This window comes from Procambarus clarkii, chromosome 50 (genome assembly GCF_040958095.1).
Source record: "Procambarus clarkii isolate CNS0578487 chromosome 50, FALCON_Pclarkii_2.0, whole genome shotgun sequence".
NCBI classification, from domain to species: Eukaryota; Metazoa; Arthropoda; class Malacostraca; order Decapoda; family Cambaridae; genus Procambarus; species Procambarus clarkii.
Window position 1 is genome coordinate 20,736,673 of NC_091199.1, and position 20,441 is coordinate 20,757,113.

The window sequence follows — 20,441 nt, forward strand, 5'->3', positions numbered from 1 at the left end:
AACCACTCTGACACTAAAAAAGTTCTTTCTAATATCTCTGTGGCTCATTTGGGCACTCAGTTTCCACCTGTGTCCCCTTGTGCGTGTTCCCCTTGTGTTAAATAGACTGTCTTTATCTACCCTATCAATCCCCTTCAGAATCTTGAATGTGGTGATCATGTCCCCCCTAACTCTTCTGTCTTCCAGCGAAGTGAGGTTTAATTCCCGTAGTCTCTCCTCGTAGCTCATACCTCTCAGCTCGGGTACTAGTCTGGTGGCAAACCTTTGAACCTTTTCCAGTTTAGTCTTATCCTTGACTAGATATGGACTCCATGCTGGGGCTGCATACTCCAGGATTGGCCTGACATATGTGGTATACAAAGTTCTGAATGATTCTTTACACAAGTTTCTGAATGCCGTTCGTATGTTGGCCAGCCTGGCATATGCCGCTGATGTTATCCGCTTGATATGTGCTGCAGGAGACAGGTCTGGCGTGATATCAACCCCCAAGTCTTTTTCCTTCTCTGACTCCTGAAGAATTTCCTCTCCCAGATGATACCTTGTATCTGGCCTCCTGCTCCCTACACCTATCTTCATTACATTACATTTGGTTGGGTTAAACTCTAACAACCATTTGTTCGACCATTCCTTCAGCTTGTCTAGGTCTTCTTGAAGCCTCAAACAGTCCTCTTCTGTTTTAATCCTTCTCATAATTTTAGCATCGTCCGCAAACATTGAGAGAAATGAATCGATACCCTCCGGGAGATCATTTACATATATCAGAAACAAGATAGGACCGAGTACAGAGCCCTGTGGGACTCCACTGGTGACTTCACGCCAATCGGAGGTCTCACCCCTCACCGTAACTCTCTGCTTCCTATTGCTTAGATACTCCCTTATCCACTGGAGCACCTTACCAGCTACACCTGCCTGTCTCTCCAGCTTATGTACCAGCCTCTTATGCGGTACTGTGTCAAAGGCTTTCCGACAATCCAAGAAAATGCAGTCCGCCCAGCCCTCTCTTTCTTGCTTAATCTGTGTCACCTGATCGTAGAATTCTATCAAGCCTGTAAGGCAAGATTTACCCTCCCTGAATCCATGTTGGCGATTTGTCACGAAGTCCCTTCTCTCCAGATGTGTTACCAGGTTTTTTCTCACGATCTTCTCCATCACCTTGCATGGTATACAAGTCAAGGACACTGGCCTGTAGTTCAGTGCCTCTTGTCTGTCGCCCTTTTTGTATATTGGGACCACATTCGCCGTCTTCCATATTTCTGGTAGGTCTCCCGTCTCTAGTGATTTACTATACACTATGGAGAGTGGCAAGCAAAGTGCCTCTGCACACTCTTTCAGTACCCATGGTGAGATCCCATCTGGACCAACCGCCTTTCTAACATCCAGATCCAGCAGGTGTCTCTTGACCTCCTCTCTCGTAATTTCGAACTCCTCCAAGGCCGCCTGGTTTACCTCCCTTTCTCCTAGCACAGTGACCTCACCCTGTTCTATTGTGAAGACCTCCTGGAACCTCTTGTTGAGTTCCTCACACACCTCTCTGTCATTCTCTGTATACCTGTCCTCGCCTGTTCTAAGTTTCAATACCTGTTCTTTCACCTGTGTGTGTGTGTGTGTGTGTGTGTGTGTGTGTGTGTGTGTGTGTGTGTGTGTGTGTGTGTGTGTGTGTGTGTGTGTGTGTGTGTGTGTGTGAGCAGCCATGGACTAGCCATGTGTGTGTGTACTCACCTATATGTACTCACCTATATGTGCTTGCAGGATCGAGCATTGACTCTTGGATCCCGCCTTTCGAGCATCGGTTGTTTACAGCAATGACTCCTGTCCCATTTCCCTATCATACCTGGTTTTAAAATTATGAATAGTATTTGCTTCCACAACCTGTTCCTGAAGTGCATTCCATTTCCCCACTACTCTCACGCTAAAAGAAAACTTCCTAACATCTCTGTGACTCATCTGAGTTTCAAGCTTCCATCCATGTCCTCTCGTTCTGTTACTATTCCGTGTGAACATTTCGTCTATGTCCACTCTGTCAATTCCTCTGAGTATCTTATACGTTCCTATCATGTCCCCCCTCTCCCTTCTTCTTTCTAGTGTCGTAAGGCACAGTTCCCTCAGGCGCTCTTCATACCCCATCCCTCGTAGCTCTGGGACGAGTCTCGTTGCAAACCTCTGAACCTTTTCCAGTTTCATTATATGCTTCTTCAGATGGGGACTCCATGATGAGGCGGCATACTCTAAGACTGGCCTTACGTAGGCAGTGTAAAGCGCCCTAAATGCCTCCTTACTTAGGTTTCTGAATGATGTTCTAACTTTTGCCAGTGTAGAGTACGCTGCTGTCGTTATCCTATTAATATGTGCCTCAGGAGATAGATTAGGTGTTACGTCCACCCCCAGGTCTCTTTCACGCGTCGTTACAGGTAGGCTGTTCCCCTTCATTGTACTGTCCCTTTGGTCTCCTATCTCCTAGTCCCATTTCCATAACTTTACATTTGCTCGTGTTGAATTCTAGTAGCCATTTCTCTGACCATCTCTGCAATCTGTTCAGGTCCTCTTGGAGGATCCTGCAATCCTCATCTGTCACAACTCTTCTCATCAACTTTGCATCATCCGCAAACATCGACATGTAGGACTCTACGCCTGTAAACATGTCGTTAACATATACAAGAAATAGAATTGGTCCCAGCACCGATCCTTGTGGTACTCCACTTGTTACTGTTCGCCAGTCCGACTTCTCGCCCCTTACCGTAACTCTTTGGCTCCTTCCTGTTAGGTAGTTCCTTATCCATTCTAGGACCTTTCCCCCCACCCCCGCCTGCCTCTCGAGCTTGAACAGCAGTCTCATGTGCGGTACTGTATCAAAGGCTTTTTGGCAGTCCAGAAATATGCAGTCTGCCCAACCATCTCTGTCCTGTCTTATCCTCGTTATTTTATCATAGAATTCCAGAAGGTTTGTTAGGCACGATTTCCCTGTCCAGAACCCATGTTGATGTTTGTTCACAAACCTAATGTTCTCCAGGTGTGCAACCAGTCGTAGCCTAATTATTCTTTCCAGTATTTTACAGGGGATGCTTGTCAGTGATACAGGTCTGTAGTTAAGTGCCTCCTCCCTATCTCCTTTCTTGAAGATCGGCACGACATTTGCCTTCTTCCAGCAACTGGGCAATTCTCCTGACATAAGTGACTCATTAAAGATCATTGCCAGAGGCACGCTGAGGGCCTGTGCTGCTTCTTTTAGTATCCACGGTGATACTTTGTCTGGTCCAACTGCTTTAGTTGCATCTAGAGTTGTCAACTGTTTCATTACCTCCTCTGCTGTCACCTCTATATCTGATAGTCTTTCATCTAGGGTAACCCCTTCCAACAATGGGAGCTGCTCAGGCTCGGTAGTGAACACTCCATGGAAACTGGCATTCAGTGCCTCGCAGATTTCCTTGTCACTTTCAGTATATGCCCCCTCTGTCTTCCTTAGTCTTGTCACTTGGTCGTTCACCGACATTTTTCTTCTTATATGACTGTGTAGTAACTTAGGTTGTTTTTTCGCTTTGATTGCAATATCGTTCTCATAGTCCCTTTCCGATGTTCGTCTTATGTTAATGTAATCGTTCCTAGCTCTGTTGTATCTGCTTCTGTTGTCCTCTGTTCTTTGTCTTCTGTACTTCCTCCACTCCCGCCTGCTGGCCATTTTTGCTTCCTGACACTGTCTATTAAACCATGGATTATTATATTCCCTCTTATTTTTTCCCTTTACCGTTGGTATAAATCTCTCTTCGGCCTCCTGGCATTTCTGTATGACTAGGTCCATCATATCTTGGACTGTTTTTCCTCTAATTTCTTCCTCCCACTGCACTTCACCCAGATAGTCCCTCATCCTCATATAGTCCCCTTTCCTGTAGTCAGCTCTCCTTTCCCAGATCTCTTGTCCCATGGTCATAAGTTTGAATTCCATCATGTAGTCAAAGACTAGGACACAATGGTCACTGGCCCCTAGAGGTATTTCATGCTCTAAATTCTCGATATCTTCTACGTTCTGGGTGAAAATCAGGTCTAATAGGCTCGGTGCATCTCCTCCTCTTTCCCTTGTGTCTTCCTTCACATGTTGTGTCAGGAAATTCCTGTCTATAACATCTACTAATTTTGCTCCCCACGTTTCGTCCCCTCCATGGGGATTCCTTGATTCCCAATTTATCTTTCCATGATTTAGGTACCCCATGATCAGCAGCTTCGCTCTCATTCTGTGGGCTAGTGTTGCTGCCTTCTGCAGTTCATCTATACATGCTTTGTTGTTGTCATCATACTCCTGCCTGGGTCTTCTACTGTTTGGTGGGGGATTGTAGATTACCATGATCACAATCTTCCTCCCATCTACACACACGCCGTGTGTGTGTGTGTGTGTGTGTGTGTGTGTGTGTGTGTGTGTGAGCAGCCAGGGACTAGCCATGTGTGTGTGTGTGTGTGTGTGTGTGTGTGTGTGTGTGTGTGTGTGTGTGTGTGTGAGCAGCCAGGGACTAGCCATGTGTGTGTGTGTGTGTGTGTGTGTGTGTGTGTGTGTGTGTGTGTGTGTGTGTGTGTGTGTGTGTGTGTGTGTGGACAGCCAGGGACTAGCCATGTGTGTGTGTGTGTGTGTGTGTGTGTGTGTGTGTGTGTGTGTGTGTGTGAGCAGCCAGGGACTAGCCATGTGTGTGTGTGTGTGTGTGTGTGTGTGTGTGTGTGTGTGTGTGTGAGCAGCCAGGGACTAGCCATGTGTGTGTGTGTGTGTGTGAGCAGCCAGGGACTAGCCATATGTGTGTGTGTGTGTGTGAGTGTGTGTGTGTGTGTGTGGTGTGTGTGTGTGTTGTGTGTGTGTGTGTGTGTGTGTGTGTGTGTGTGTGTGTGAGGGCAGCCAGAGACTAGCCGTGTGTATGTGGGCAGCCAGAGACTAGCCGTGTGTGTGTGTGTGTGGGCAGCCAGAGATTAGCCGTGTGTGTGTGTGTGTGTGTGTGTGTGTGTGTGTGTGTGTGGGCAGCCAGAGACTAGCCGTGTGTGTGTGTGTGTGGGCAGCCAGAGACTAACCGTGTGTGTGTGTGTGTGTGGGCAGCCAGACACTAGCCGTGTGTGTGTGTGGTGTGGGCAGCCAGAGACTAGCCGTGTGTGTGTGTGGGCAGCCAGCGACTAGCCATGTACTCACCTATTTGTACTCGCCTATTTGTGCTTGCGGGGGTTGAGCTCTGGCTCTTTGGCCCCCCTCTCAGCTGTCAATCAACTGGTGTACAGGTTCCTGAGCCCTACTGAGCTCTATCATATCTTCATTTAAAATTGTGTATGGAGTCAGCCTCCACCACATCACTGCCTAATGCATTCCATCTGTTAACTACTCTGACACTGAAAAAGTTCCTTCTTACGTCCCTGTGGCTCATGTGGGTACTCAGTTTCCACCTGTGTCCCCGTGTTCGCGTCCCGCCAGTGTTGAATAGTTTATCGCTGTTTGACCGGTCGATTACCCAGAGGATTTTGTAGGTTGTGATCATGTCTCCCCTTACTCTTCTGTATTCCAGTGTCGTAAGGTGCATTTCCCGCAGCCTTTCCTCATAACTCATGCTTCTTAGTTCTGGGACTAGTCTAGTAGCATACCTTTGGACTTTTTACAGCTTCGTCTTGTGCTTGACAAGGTACGGGCTCCATGCTGGGGCCGCATACTCCAGGATTGGTCTTACATATGTGGTGTACAAGATTCTGAATGATTCCTTACACAGGTTCCTGAACGCTGTTCTGACGTTAGCCAGCCTCGTATATGCCGCAGACGTTATTCTTTTTATGTGGGCTTCAGGAGACAGGTTTGGTGTGATATCAACTCCTAGATCTTTCTCTCTGTTTCATTAAGTACTTCATCTCCTATTCTGTATCCTGTGTCTGGCCTCGTGTTTCCACTGCCTAGTTTCAATACTTTGCATTTACTCTGGCTGAACTTCAACAGCCATTTGTTGGACCATTCACTCAGTTTGTCTAGGTTATCTTGTAGCCTCCTACTATCATCCTCTGTTTCAATCCCCCTCATAATTTTTGCATCATCGGCAAACAATGAGAGGAACGAATCGATACCCTCTGGGAGATCATTTACATATACCAGAAACAGTATAGGTCCAAGGACTGACCCCTACGGGACTCCACTTGTAACGTCTCGCCAATCTGAGACCTCACCCCTCACACAGACTCGTTGTCTCCTGTTTCTTAGGTACTCCTTTATCCAATGGAGTACCTTCCCTTTCACTCCAGCCTGCATCTCCAACTTTTTCACTAGCCTCTTGTGTGGTACTGTATCAAAGGCTTTCTGACAACCCAAAAATATGCAGTCTGCTCACCCTTCTCTTTCTTGCCTTATTTTTGTTGCCTGGTCGTAGAATTCAAGTAACACTGTGAGGAAGGACCTGCCATCCCCCAGAGACTGCCGTGTGTGTGTGTATGGGCAACCAGAGACTAGCCGTGTGTGTGTGTGGGCAGCCAGAGACTAGCCATGTGTGTGTGTGGGCAGCCAGAGACTAGCCGAGTGTGTGTGTGGGCCTCCAGAGACTAGCCATGTGTGTGTGTGGGCCGCCAGTGACTAGCCGTGTGTGTGTGTGTGGGCAGCCAGAGACTAGCCGTGTGTGTGTGCGTGGGCAGCCAGAGGCTAGCCGAGTGTGGTCAGCCAGAGACTAGCCGTGTGTGTGTGGGCAGCCAGATACTAGCCATGTGTGTGTGTGGGCAGCCTGAGACTAGCCATGTGTGTGTGTGTGGGCAACCAGAGACAAGCCATGTGTGTGTGTGTGGGCAGCCTGAGACTAGCCATGTGTGTGTGTGTGGGCAACCAGAGACAAGCCATGTGTGTGTATGGGCAGCCTGAGACTAGCCATGTGTTTGTGTGGAGGGAGGGGCCAGCCAGAGACTAGCCGTGTGTGTGTATGTGAGGCAGCTAGAAACTTGGCCATGTGTGTGTGTGTGTGTGGGCAGCCTGAGACTAGCTATGTGTGTGTGTGTGGGCTAGCCAGAGACTAGCTGTGTGAGTGTGGGCAGCCAGAGACTAGCCGTGTGTGTGGACAGCCAGAGACTAGCTGTGTGTGTGTAAGCAGCCAGCGACTAGCCGTGTGTGTGTGTGTGTGGACAGCCAGAGACTAGCCGTGTGTGTGTGTGTGTGTGTGTGTGTGTAGACAGCCAGAGACTAGCCGTGTGTGGGCAGCATGAGACTACCCATGTGTGTGTGCATGTGGGCACCCAGAGATTAGCTGTGTGTGGGCAGCCAGATACTAGCCGTGTGTGAGTAGCCAGAGATTAGCCGTGTGCGTGTGGGGCAGCCAGAGACTAGCCGTGTGTGGCAGCCAGAGACTACCCATGTGTGTGTGTATGTTGGCACCCAGAGATTAGCCGTGTGTGGGCAGCCAGATACTAGCCGTGTGTGAGTAGCCAGAGATTATCCGTGTGCGTGTGGGGCAGCCAGAGACTAGCCGTGTGTGGGCAGTCAGAGACTAGCCGTATGTGGGCAGCCAGAGAATAGCCGTGTGTGTGTGGGCAGCCAGAGACTACCCGTGTGTGGGCAGCCTGAGACTATCCGTGTGTACGTGTATGTGGGCACCCAGAGACTAGCCGTGTGTGTGGGCAGCCAGAAACTAGCCAAGGGTGTGTGTGTGTGTGGGCAGCCAGAGACTAGCCGTGTGTGGGCAGCCAGAGACTAGCCGTGTGTGTGTGTGTGTGTGTGTGTGTGTGTGTGTGTGTGTGTGTGGGCAGCCAGAGACTAGCCGTGTGTGTGTGGTGTGTGTGTGTGTGTTGGCAGCCTGAGACTAGCCGTGTGTGTGTTTGGAGGCAGCCAGAGACTAGCCGTGTGTGTGTGTGTGTGTGTGTGTGTGTGTGTGTGTGTGTGTGTGTGTGTGTGTGTGTGTGTGTGTGTGTGTGTGGCAGCCAGAGACTAGCTGAGTGTGGGCAGCATCAGACTACCCGTGTGTGTGTGTGTGTGTGTGAGAGAGGGCAGCCAGAGACTAGCCGTGTGTGTGTGCGTGTCTGTGTGTGGGTAGCCAGAGACAAGCCGTGTGTATGGGCAGCCAGAGACTAGCCATGTGTGTGTGTACTCACCTATTTGTGCTCACCTATTTGTGCTTGCGGGGGTTGAGCTTTGGCTCTTGGTCCCGCCTCTCAAATGTCAATCAACTGGTGTACAGATTCCTGAGCCAACTGGGTTCTATCATATCTACATTTAAAACTGTGTATGGAGTCAGCCTCCACCACATCACTGCCTAATGCATTCCATCCATTAACTACTCTGACACTGAAAAAGTTCCTTCTAACGTCTCTGTGGCTCATGTGGGTACTCAGTTTCCATCTGTGTCCCCCTTGTTCGCGTCCCACCAGTGTTGAATAGTTTATTCCTTGTTTACCCGGTCGATTCCTCTGAGGATTTTGTAGGTTGTGATCATGTCTCCCCTTACTCTTCTGTCTTCCAGTGTCGTTAGGTGCATTTCCCGCAGCCTTTCCACGTAATTTCATGCCTCTTAGTTCTGGGACTAGTCTAGTGGCATACCTTAGTGTGTGTATGTGTGTATGACTAGTGTGTGTGTGTGGTGTGTGCGTGCGCGTGCGTGTGCGTGTGCGTGTGCGTGTGTGTGTGTGGGCAGCCAGAGACTAGCCTTGTGTTCGCAGCCTAAGACTACCCTTGTGTACGTGTATGTGGGCACCACCCAGAGACTAGCCGTGTGTGTGGGCAGCCTGAGACTAGCCGTGTGTGTGGGCAGCCTGAGACTAGCCGTGTGTGTGAAGGCAGCTAGAGACTAGCAATGTGTGTGTGAGGGCAGCGAGAGACTAGCCGTGTGTGTGTATGGGCAGCCTGAGACTAGCCAAGTGTGTGTGTGGGCAGCCTGAGACTAGCCGTGTGTGTGAAGGCAGCTAGAGACTAGCCGTGTGTGTGTGTGGGCAGCCAGATACTAGATATGTGTGTGTGGGAAGCCTGAGACAAGCCATGTGTGTGTGTGGGGGGGGGGGGCAACCAGAGACTAGCCGTGTGTGTGTGTGTGTGTGTGTGTGTGTGTGTGTGTGTGTGTGTGTGTGTGTGTGTGTGTGTGTGTGTGCAGCCAGAGACTAGCCATGTGTGTGTGAGGGCAGCCTCAGACTAGCCATGTGTGTGTGTGTGTGTGGGCAGCCAGAGACTAGCTGTGTGTGTGGGGGCAGCCAGAGACTAGCCGTGTGTGTGTGTGTGTGTGTGTGTGTGGGCAGCCAGAGACTAGCTGTGTGTGTGTGTGTGGTGTGTGTGTGTGGGCAGCCAGAGACTAGCTGTGTACGTGTGTGTGTGTGTGTGTGTGTGTGTGTGTGTGTGTGTGTGTGTGTGTGGGCAGCCAGAGACTAGCCGTGTGTGTGTGTGTTTACTAGTTGTGTTTTTTACGGGGGTTGAGCTTTGCTCTTTCGGCCCGCCTCTCAACTGTCAGTCAACTGTTTACTAACTATTTTTTTTTTTCTCCACACACCACACACACACACACCCAGGAAGCAGCCCGTGACAGCTGACTAACTCCGAGGTACCTATTTACTGCTAGGTAACAGGGGCATTCAGGGTGAAAGAAACTTTGCCCATTTGTTTCTGCCTCGTGCGGGAATCGAACCCGCGCCACAGAATTACGAATCCTGCGCGCTATCCACCAGGCTACGAGGCCCCTAGGGTGTGTGTGTGTGTGTGTGTGTGTGTGTGTGTGTGTGTGTGTGTGTGTGTGTGTGGGCAGCCAGAGACTAGCCGTGTGTGTGTGTGGGCAGCCAGAGACTAGCTGTGTGTGTGTGTGTGTGTGTGTGTGTGTGTGTGGGCAGCCAGAGACTAGCTGTGTGTGTGTGTGTTGTGTGTGTGTGTGTGTGTGTGTGTGTGTGTGTGTGTGGGGCCAGAGACTAGCTGTGTGTGTGTGTGTGTGGGGGGGGGGGGCAGCCAGAGACTAGCTGTGTATGTGTGTGTGTGGGCAGCCAGAGACTAGCGGTGTGTGTGTGTGTGTGTGTGTGTGTGTGTGTGTGGGCAGCCAGAGACTAGCCGTGTGTGTACTCACCTAGTTGTACTCACCTAGTTGTGTTTGCGGGGGTGGAGCTCTGGCTCTTTGGTCCCGCCTCTCAACCGTCAATCAACAGGTGTACAGATTCCTTAGCCTATTGGGCTCTATCATATCTACACTTGAAACTGTGTATGGAGTCAGCCTCCACCACATCACTTCCTAATGCATTCCATTTGTCAACCACTCTGACACTAAAAAAGTTCTTTCTAATATCTCTGTGGCTCATTTGGGCACTCAGTTTCCACCATTGTCCCCTTGTGCGTGTTCCCCTTGTGTTAAATAGACTGTCTTTATCTACCCTGTCAATTCCCTTCAGAATCTTGAAAGTGGTGATCATGTCCCCCCCTAACTCTTCTGTCTTCCAGCGAAGTAAGGTTTAATTCCCGTAGTCTCTCCTCGTAGCTCATACCTCTCAGCTCGGGTACTAGTCTGGTGGCAAACCTTTGAACCTTTTCCAGTTTAGTCTTATGCTTGACTAGATATGTACTCCATGCTGGGGCTGCATACTCCAGGATTGACCTGACATATGTGGTATACAAAGTTCTGAATGATTCTTTACTCAAGTTTCTGAATGCCGATCGTATGTTGGCCAGCCTGGCATATGCCGCTGATGTTATACGCTTGATATGTGCTGCAGGAGACAGGTCTGGCGTGATATCAACCCCCAAGTCTTTTTCCTTCTCTGACTCTTGAAGAATTTCCTCTCCCAGATGATACTTGTATCTGGCCTCCTGCTCCCTACACCTATCTTCATTACATTACCTTTGGTTGGGTTAAACTCTAACAACCATTTGTCCGACCATTCCTTCAGCTTGTCTAGGGCTTCTTTAATCCTCAAACAGTCCTCTTCTGTTTTAATCCTTCTCATAATTTTAGCATCCTCCGCAAACATTGAGAGAAATGAATCGATACCCTCCGGGAGATCATTTACATATATAAGAAACAAGATAGGACCGAGTACAGAGCCCTGTGGGACTGCACTGGTGACTTCCTCGCCAATCGGAGGTCTCACCCCTCACCATAACTCTCGGCTTCCTATTGCTTAGATACTCCCTTATCCACTGGAGCACCTTACCAGCTATACCTGCCTGTCTCTCTAGCTTATGTACCAGCCTCTTATGCGGTACTGTGTCAAAGGCATTCCGACAATCCAAAAAAATGCAGTCCGCCCAGCCCTCTCTTTCTTGCTTAATCTTTGTCACCTGATCAGTAGAATTCTATCAAGCCTGTAAGGCAAGATTTACCCCTCCCTGAAACCATGTTGGCGATTTCTCACGAAGTCCCTTCTCTCCAGATGTGTTACTAGGTTTTTTCTCATGACCTTCTCCATCACCTTGCATGGTCATACAATTCAAGGACACTGGCCTGTAGTTCAGTGGCCTCATGCCTGTCGCCCTTTTTGTATATTGGGACCACATTCGCCGTCTTCCATATTTCTGGTAGGTCTACCGTCTCCAGTGACTTACTATACACTATGGAGAGTGGCAAGCAAAGTGCCTCTGCACACTCTTTCAGTATCCATGGTGAGATCCCATCTGGACAACAGCCTTTCTAACATCCAGATCCAGCAGGTGTCTCTTGACCTCCTCTCTCATAATTTCAAACTCCTCCAAGGCCGCCTGGTTTACCTCCCTTTCTCCTAGCTCAGTGACCTCACCTTGTTCTATTGTGAAGACCTCCTGGAACCTCTTGTTTAGTTCTTCACACACCTCTCTGTCATTCTCTGTATACCTGTCCTCGCCTGTTCGTAGTTTCAATACCTGCTCTTTCACTGTTGTTTTCCTTCTGATGTGACTGGGGAGTAGCTTTGGTTCGGTCTTGGCTTTGTTTGCTATATCATTTTCAAACTTTTCTCTGCTTCTACTTCTCACCCTGACGTAACTCATTCCTGGTTCTCTGGTATCTCTCTCTGCTTTCTGGTGTTCTGTTATTCCGGAAGTTCCTCCACGCCCTCTTGTTTAGTTTCTTCGCTTGTATACATGCCCTGTTTATACCATGGATTCTTCTGTTGCTTCTCGGATTTTTCCCTTTGGGCCGGGATGAACCTGTTTACTGCCTCCTGACACTTTTCGGTAACATAGTCCATCATACCCTGTACAGACTTATCTCTGAGGTCTGTGTCCCAAGGTATTCACTTGGGAAACTTCTCATTGTTCATAATTCCCCTTTCGGTATGCCAGCCTTTGATTCCTAGTTTCTTTTTTGGGGGAGATAAGTCCTAGCTCTACCAGGTACTCAAAGTTCAATACACTGTGGTCACTCAATTCCCAAGGGCACTTCCATCTTAACTTCCCTTATATCCCACTCATTTAGGGTAAATATCAAATCAAGCATTGCTGGTTCATCTTCCCCTCTCATTCTTGTTGGTTCTTTGCTGTGCTGGCTTAGAAAGTTTCTTGTTGCCACGTCCAGCAGCTTAGCTCTCTCATGTTTCTGGTCCTCCATGCGGGGTCTCTGTTCTTCCAATTCTATCTTCCCCATTGTTGAAGTCTCCCATAATTTAGTAGTCCAGATCCATTCCTGGCTAGCAACCAGAAGCTGCTCTTTCTATTATGTTAATGGTGGCCCATTGTTGTTCCTATCATATTCCTGTCTAGGTCTTCTGTCATTTGGTGGTGGATTATATATGACTACGACTATAATTTTTTTCCCTACATTTGTTACGGTACCTGCTATGTAGTCACTGAAACCTTCACAGCCCTGAATATCTATCTCCTCAAAATCCCAGCCTTTTCCTTACCAGCAGAGCTACACCACCCCCCACCTCTTCCTTCCCTCTCTTTCCTCATAACATAATAGTCCTGTGGGAACACTGCATTTGTTATTGTTTTCGTGAGCTTTGTTTCTGTGAGGGCTATTATGTCCTGGGTTTTCCTCTAGTACCCGTCTCAAAGCTCATTTGCTTTTATTTGTAATTCCATCTATGTTAGTGTACATCGCTTTGAGAGCTCACTTTCTTCTGTCTCTTCTCAAATCGCCTCCTTGGGGGAGCCGGTCGGCCGAGCGGACAGCACGCTGGACTTGTGATCCTGTGGTCCTGGGTTCGATCCCAGGTGCCGGCAAGAAACATTGGGCAGAGTTTCTTTCACCCTATGCCCCTGTTACCTAGCATTAAATAGGTACCTGGGGTGTTAGTCAGCTGTCACGGGCTACTTCCTGGGGGTGGAGGCCTGGTCGAGGACCGGGCCGTGAGGACACTAAAAAGCCCCGAAATCATCTCAAGACAACCTCAAGATTGGTGAGTGTTCTGCTTGTAGGGGAGGCTGTTCCATGGGTGTGAGGACCTGTGAGGTGGATAATAGGGTCTCAGAGGATACTGGGATGAGGGGCAGGGGATCCAGTGAAGGGGGAGGGACATGGAGGGTATGGGGGTGAAAGGGGAGGGGAGGACGGGAAGGAAGAACTCGGGAGGAGGGGAGGGGTAGAAGGGTGGGGATTGGGTGTGGGGGGAGGGAGATTTGGCTGAACATTTGAGTGGGGGCAGGGAGGGTTTGGGGTAGGGGGGTTTTCTATGCAGAGGAGGGTGGCGGGGTTGTCCTCCCTTCTGGTGTTACTGGGTAGCTGGTTGTGGGTTCCCCCCTCGCCTCTGGGGGTGTTTGTGTTGGGAGCTGTGACTTCATGGTTTTCCCCTCTCGCCCTGCGCCTGTTCCTTGCTTCTGCCGCCACGGCTCTCTCCTCTCTTGTCATGTCTCTCTGGAGGAACACATTTTTTAATTTTCCCGCATTTTTCAGGGAGCTCTTCCTTGATAGGATTCTTCTCCTTTGTGCTCTCGTTTGCAAACACTATCTTTATCATTCGGTCTCGGTCTTTGTTGTACCAACCTAGCCTGAAAACCTTCTCAATGCTATGTTCAGCCCCTTCCATGCCTAGTGCCTTTAGTACTTCATTCATTGCTGCTTTGTCCTTGCCATTCCACTTTGTCCTATTAGAGCCTTCCTGCTCTTTAATACCCACAGCAACTACTGATCTGTTCCTTTCCAGCAGTTGGCTAGTGGAGCGTGCCGCCTCTTGTGAGGTGGCTGCTTTCATGGCCACCTCCATCACTGCAGTCATTACTTCAGAGTTATTTTTTTTTAGTATTTCCGCATATATTGCTTTTATTGTGGCATTCTCATCCAAAAAACTATTACCACCTTCTCCCTGGACGGTTTTCCCGATTCTCAGCCTCGATACCATTCTCTTTGAGGGCTCTAATCTCCTCCTTTGCTGCTGTCAGCTCTCTTTTCAGGTTGCTTATTTCGTTCTTCATTTCCTGCATCATTTTTTGCATCTCACTCTTGATGTCCTCCAGAAACTGGGTGAACATTTCCTTCATTTCGTCACCTTGGCTCTTCCCTGTTCCCCCTGGTACCTCTGGCTGCCATGCTTGCCCCTGTTTCTATAGTTGTGCCGTGATAGGATTTGTCAGGAGGGCAGAGCGGGATGGGGGAGGGAGAGAGAGAGAGAGAGAGGAAGAGAGAGAGAAAGAGAGAGAGACAGGGAGTGATAAAGGGACGAGATAAATGGGTGGGTGGGGGCGATCCTACCCTTCCACTGAAGTGAGAAGAAAGTAGAAGGGGAGGGGGGAGGAGATGGAGAGAGAGGCGGGAGGGAGAGAGAGAGGGAGAGAGAGGAGAGGGAGAGAGATGGAGAGGGAGAGAGCGGGTGAGGGAGAGAGGGGGGGAGGTGTGTGTGTGTGGGGGGGGAGTGGGCAGAGAGGGAGGGGGAAGGAAAGAGAGGGAGAGGGGGAGAGAGAGAGAGAGAGAGAGAGAGAGAGACGAGAGAGAGAGAGAGGAGAGAGAGAGAGAGAGAGATGAGAGAGAGAGAGAGAGAGAGAGAGAGAGAGAGAGAGTGGGAGAGAGAGAGAGTGGGAGAGAGAGAGAGTGGGAGAGAGAGAGAGAGTGGGAGAGAGGGAGTGGGAGAGATAGTGGGAGAGAGAGAGGGAAAGAGAGAGAGTGGGAGAGAGAGAGTGGGAGAGAGAGAGAGAGTGGGAGAGAGAGAGAGAGTGGGAGAGAGAGAGTGGGAGAGAGTGGGGAAGGGAAGAGTGTGTGTATGGGGGTGCGGGGGACTGAGGGTGGGGGGGGCGGAGATGGCGACCAGGTCAGGTCAGGTCAGATGGGGGGGGTTAAGAAGGGGAGGGGATAGTAAGGTCCTATCCTCTGATCCCAGGTGTTAATGCCTTTTCCCCTGCCTGAACGTTTGTGTGTGTGTACTCACCTAGTTGTGTTTGCAGGGGTTGAACTCTGGCTCTTTGGTCTCGCACCTGCGTGTGTGCGTGTGTGTGTGTGTGTGTCTGTTTTAGGAGTGTGCACGCTTGTGTGCATGCACACGTACGTGGGCGGGCGTGCGTGTATGTGTCAAGAGGTCAAGAGATCCCTTAAGCGTTACCACTACCTAAATGAGCCACCCTGAGATTTTTAAATATATATGATATCCTGAACAAGAATTTGATATTTTACCTCAATCTGTACACCTGATTAATTGACCAGAGAGAGGATACATACCAGACTCCTCCCACTCACACAACCAAATGAGTAAGGACGATGTATGATGACGATGGTTATCCGTCGTTGTCTCCCACTAGGTGATTCACTAAGTGCTAGTAGATTGATGAGGTCGGTTCTTCTCTGTCAACACAAAGCTCTGGAGTCAGTCACTGTATCGTTGTGTGACAGTTCACTAATTTACTGTACCACTGATCACAGCCACCACTCAACACAATCAGGCAGTTCCACGGCAGGTCGTCCCCACCCGGTCAGGTCGCACGCTTACATGCACCGGTGATGCCACTAGTTCCACTTTGGTTTCTTCGTCAAATCTTCGCACTATCACTAGCGATATGACTATGCTATGTTGCACCCTGCTAGCTACACACAGCGAGAGGCCAAATCCTATGATCTAGCCTCTATACTCCTTCAATGTCCCGAGAAATTGACGAATTTCCGCGGACCTCACTAATCGTGTGTGTCCCCCTACCGGCTCACGGATACTGTGTGTGTGTGTGTGTGTGTGTGTACTCACCTAGTTGTACTCACCTAGTTGTGTTTGCGGGGGTGGAGCTCTGGCTCTTTGGTCCCGCATCTCAACCGTCAATCAACAGGTGTACAGATTCCTGAGCCTATCAGGCTCTGTCATATCTACATTTGAAACTGTGTATGGAGTCAGCCTCCACCACATCACTTCCTAATGCATTCCATTTGTCAACCACTCTGACACTAAAAAAGTTCTTTCTAATATCTCTGTGGCTCATTTGGGCACTCAGTTTCCACCTGTGTCCCCTTGTGCGTGTTCCCCTTGTGTTAAATAGACTGTCTTTATCTACCCTATCAATTCCCTTCAGAATCTTGAATGTGGTGATCATGTCCCCCCTAACTCTTCTGTCTTCCAGCGAAGTGAGGTTTAATTCCCGTAGTCTCTCCTCGTAGCTCATACCTCTCAGCTCGGGTACTAGTCTGGTGGCAAACCTTTGAACCTTTTCCATTTTAGTCTTATGCTCGACTAGATATGGACTCCATGCTGGTGCCGCATACTCCAGGATTGGTCTGACATATGTGGTATATAATGTTCTGAAAGATTCCTTACACAAGTTTCTAAAGGCCGTTCTTATGTTAGCCAACCTGGCATATGCTGCTGATGTTATCCTCTTGATATGAGCTTCAGGGGACAGGTCTGGCGTGATATCAACCCCCAGGTCTTTCTCTCTCTCACTGACTCTTGAAGTATTTCCTCTCCCAAGTGATACCTTGTATCTGGTCTCTTGCTTCCTACCCCTATCTTCATTACATTACATTTGCTTGGATTAAACTCTAACAGCCATTTGTTCGACCATTCCTGCAGCTTGTCCAGGTCTTCTTGAAGCCTGTATATGTGTGTGTGTGTTGGCAGCCAGAGACTAGCCGTGGGTGGGCAGCCAGAGACTAGCCGTGGGTGTGGGTGGGCAGCCAGAGACTAGCCGTGTGTGTGGGTGGGCAGCCAGAGACTAGCCGTGTGTGTGGGTGGGCAGCCAGAGACTAGCCGTGTGTGTGGGTGGGCAGCCAGAGACTAGCCGTGTGTGTGTGTGGGCAGCCAGAGACTAGCCGTGTGTGTGTGTGGGCAGACAGAGACAAGCCGTGTGTGTGTGTGTGTGTGTGGGCAGCCAGAGACTTGCCGTGTGTGAGTGGGCAGCCAGATACTAGCCATGTGTGTGTGTGTGTGTGTGTGTGTGTGTGTGTGTGTGTGTGTGTGTGTGTGTGTGTGTGTGTGTGTGTGTGTGTGTGTGTGTGTGTGTGTGTGGGCAACCAGAGACTAGCCGTGTGTGTGTGTGTGTGGGCAGCCAGAGACTAGCCGTGTGTGTGTGTGTGAGTGTGGGCAGCCAGAGACTAGCCGTGTGTGTGTGTGTGTGAGTGTGGGCAGCCAGAGACTAGCTGTGTGTGTGTGTGGGGGGGCAGCCAGAGACTAGCAGTGCGTGTGTGTGCGTGTGTGGGCAGCCAGAGACTAGCCATGTGTGTGTGTGTGTGTGTGTGTGTGTGTGTGTGTGTGTGTGTGTGTGTGTGTGTGTGTGTGTGTGTGTGTGTGTGTGTGTGTGTGTGAGCAGCCAGAGACTAACCGTGCGTGTGCGTGGGCAGCCAGAGACTAGCCGTTTGTGGGCAGCCAGAGACTAGCCGTGTGTGGGCATCCAGAGACTAGCCATGTGAGTGTGTGGGCAGCCTAAGACTTGCCGTGTGTGGGGGGGGGAGCCAGAGCCTAGCTGTGTGTGGGGGGGCAGGCAGAGACTAGTTGTGTGTGAGCAGCCAGAGACTAGCCGTGTGTGTGTGTGTGGGCAGCCAGAGACTAGCTGTGCGTGTGTGTGTGTGTGTGGGCAGCCTGAGACTAGCTGTGTGTGTGTGTGTGTGTGTGGGCAGCCAGAGACTACCCGTGGGTGTGTGTGTGTGTGGGCAGCCAGTGACTAGCCGTGTGTGGGCAGCATCAGACTTGCTATGTGTGTGTGAGAGAGGGCAGCCAGAGACTAGCCGTGTGTGTGTGTGGGCAGCAAGAGACTAGCCGTGTTTGGGCAGCCAGAGACTAGCCATGTGAGTGTGTGGGCAGCAAGAGACTAGCCGTTTGTGGGTAGCCAGAGATTAGCCGTGTGTGTGTGTGGCAGCCAGAGACTAGCCGTGTTTGGGCAGCCAGAGACTAGCCGTGTGAGTGTGTGGGCAGCCAGAGACTAGCCGTGTTTGGCCAGCCAGAGACTAGCCGTGTGAGTGTGTGGGCAGCAAGAGACTAGCCATGTGTGTGTTTGTGGGCAGCAAGAGACTAGCCATGTGTGTGTGGGGGGGGGGAGCCAGAGACTAGCCGTGTTTGGGCAGCCAGAGACTAGCCGTGTGAGTGTGTGGGCAGCCAGAGACTAGCCGTGTGAGTGTGTGGGCAGCCAGAGACTAGCCATGTGTGTGTGTGGGGGGAGGGGAGCCAGAGACTAGCCGCACTCACCTAATTGTACTCACCTAATTGAGTAATGCGGGGGTTGAGCTTTGGCTCTTTGGTCCCACCTCTCAACTGTCAATCAACTGGTGTACAGATTCCTGAGCCTACTGGGCTCTATCATATCTACATGTGAAACTGTGTATGGAGTCAGCCTCCACCACATCACTGCCTAATGCATTCCATTTATTAACTTCTCTGACACTGAAAAAAATTCTTTCTAACGTCTCTGTGGCTCATCTGGGTACTAAGTTTCCACCTGTGTCCCCTTGTTCGCGTCCCACCAGAGTTGAATAGTTTATCCTTGTTTACCTGGTCGATTCCTCTGAGGATTTTGTAGGTTCTGATCATGTCTCCCCTTACTCTTCTGTCTTCCAGTGTCGTAAGATGCATTTCCCGCAGCCTTTCCTCGTAACTCATGCCTCTTAGTTCTGGGACTAGTCTAGTGGCATACCTTTGGACTTTTTCCAGCTTCGTCTTGAGCTTGACAAGGTACGGGCTCCATGCTGGGGCTGCATACTCCAGGATCGGTCTTACATATGTGGTGTACAAGATTCTGATTGATTCCTTACACAGGTTCCTGAACGCTGTTCTGATGTTAGGCATCTAGTCAGCCAGATGTTAGCCAGTTAGCCGTGTGTGTGTGTGTGTATGTGTGGGCAGGCAGAGACTAGCCGTGTGTGTGTGTGTGTGTTTGTGTGTGTGTGTGTGTGTGTGTGTGTGTGTGTGTGTGTGTGTGTGGGCAGCCAGAGGCAAGCCATGTGTCTGTGCAACCCGTTCTCGCACTTTCATATAGTCAATATTGACTTATTAAATACGTGCATATGTGACATACCAATTTATTGTGAATATTTTAGTTTACCTTAAAAAGCTTCATAGAAAACACCGACCTAACCTAACCATGTTAGTCTGTTAAGATAAGCATCTTATTGCTTCGGAATTACAATTATTACTAAACCTATACCTTTAATAGGTTTAGTAATAATTGTAATTACGAGGCAATAAGATGCTTATCTTAACATACTAAGAAGGTTAGGCAAGGTGTTTTTATGAAGCTTTTCAAGGTAAACTAATATAATCACAATAAATTAGTATATCACTTATGCACTTATTTAATAAGTCAATATTGGCTTAAAAAAAGTGCGAGAACGTTGGTCTGTGTGGGCACCGTTAGACTATCTGTGTGTGTGTGTGTGTGTGTGTGTGTGTGTGTGTGTGTGTGTGTGTGTGTGTGTGTGTGTGTGGGCAGCCAGAGACTAGCCATGTGTGTGTGTGTGTGTGCGTGGGCAGCCAGAGACTAGCCATGTGTGTGTGTGTGTGTGTGTGTGTGTGTGTGTGTGTGTGTATGGGCAGCCATAGACTACCCGTGTGTGTGTGTGTGTGTGTGTGTGTGTGTGTGTGTGTGTGTGTGTGTGTGTGTGTGTGTGTGTGTGTGTGTGTGTGGACATCCAGAGACTAGCCATGTGTGTGTGTGTGTGTGTGTGGGCAGCCAGAGAATAGCCATGTGTGTGTGTGTGTGTGTGTGTGTGTGTGTGTGTGTGTGTGTGTGTGTGTGTGTGTGGGCAGCCATAGACTATACCCGTGTGTGTGTGTGGGCAGTCAGAGAATAGCCGTGTGTGTGTGTGTGGGCAGCCAGAGACTACCCGTGTGTGGGCAGCCTGAGACTAGCCGTGTGTGTGTGTGTGTGTGTGTGTGTGTGGGCAGCCAGAGACTAGCCGTGTGTGTGTGTGGGCAGCCAGAGACTAGCCGTGTGTGTGTGTGTGTGGGCAGCCAGAGACTAACCGTGTGTGGGCAGCCAGAGACTAGCCGTGTGTGTGTGTGTGTGTGGGCAGCCAGTGACTAGCCGTGTGTGTGTGTGTGTGTGGGCAGCCAGAGACTAGTCGTATGTGACCCTCATACACTCCTTGACCCTCACCCACTCCCTGACCCTCACCCACTCCCTGACCCTCACCCACTCCCTGACCCTCACCCACTCCCTGACCCTCACCCACTCCCTGACCCTCACACACTCCCTG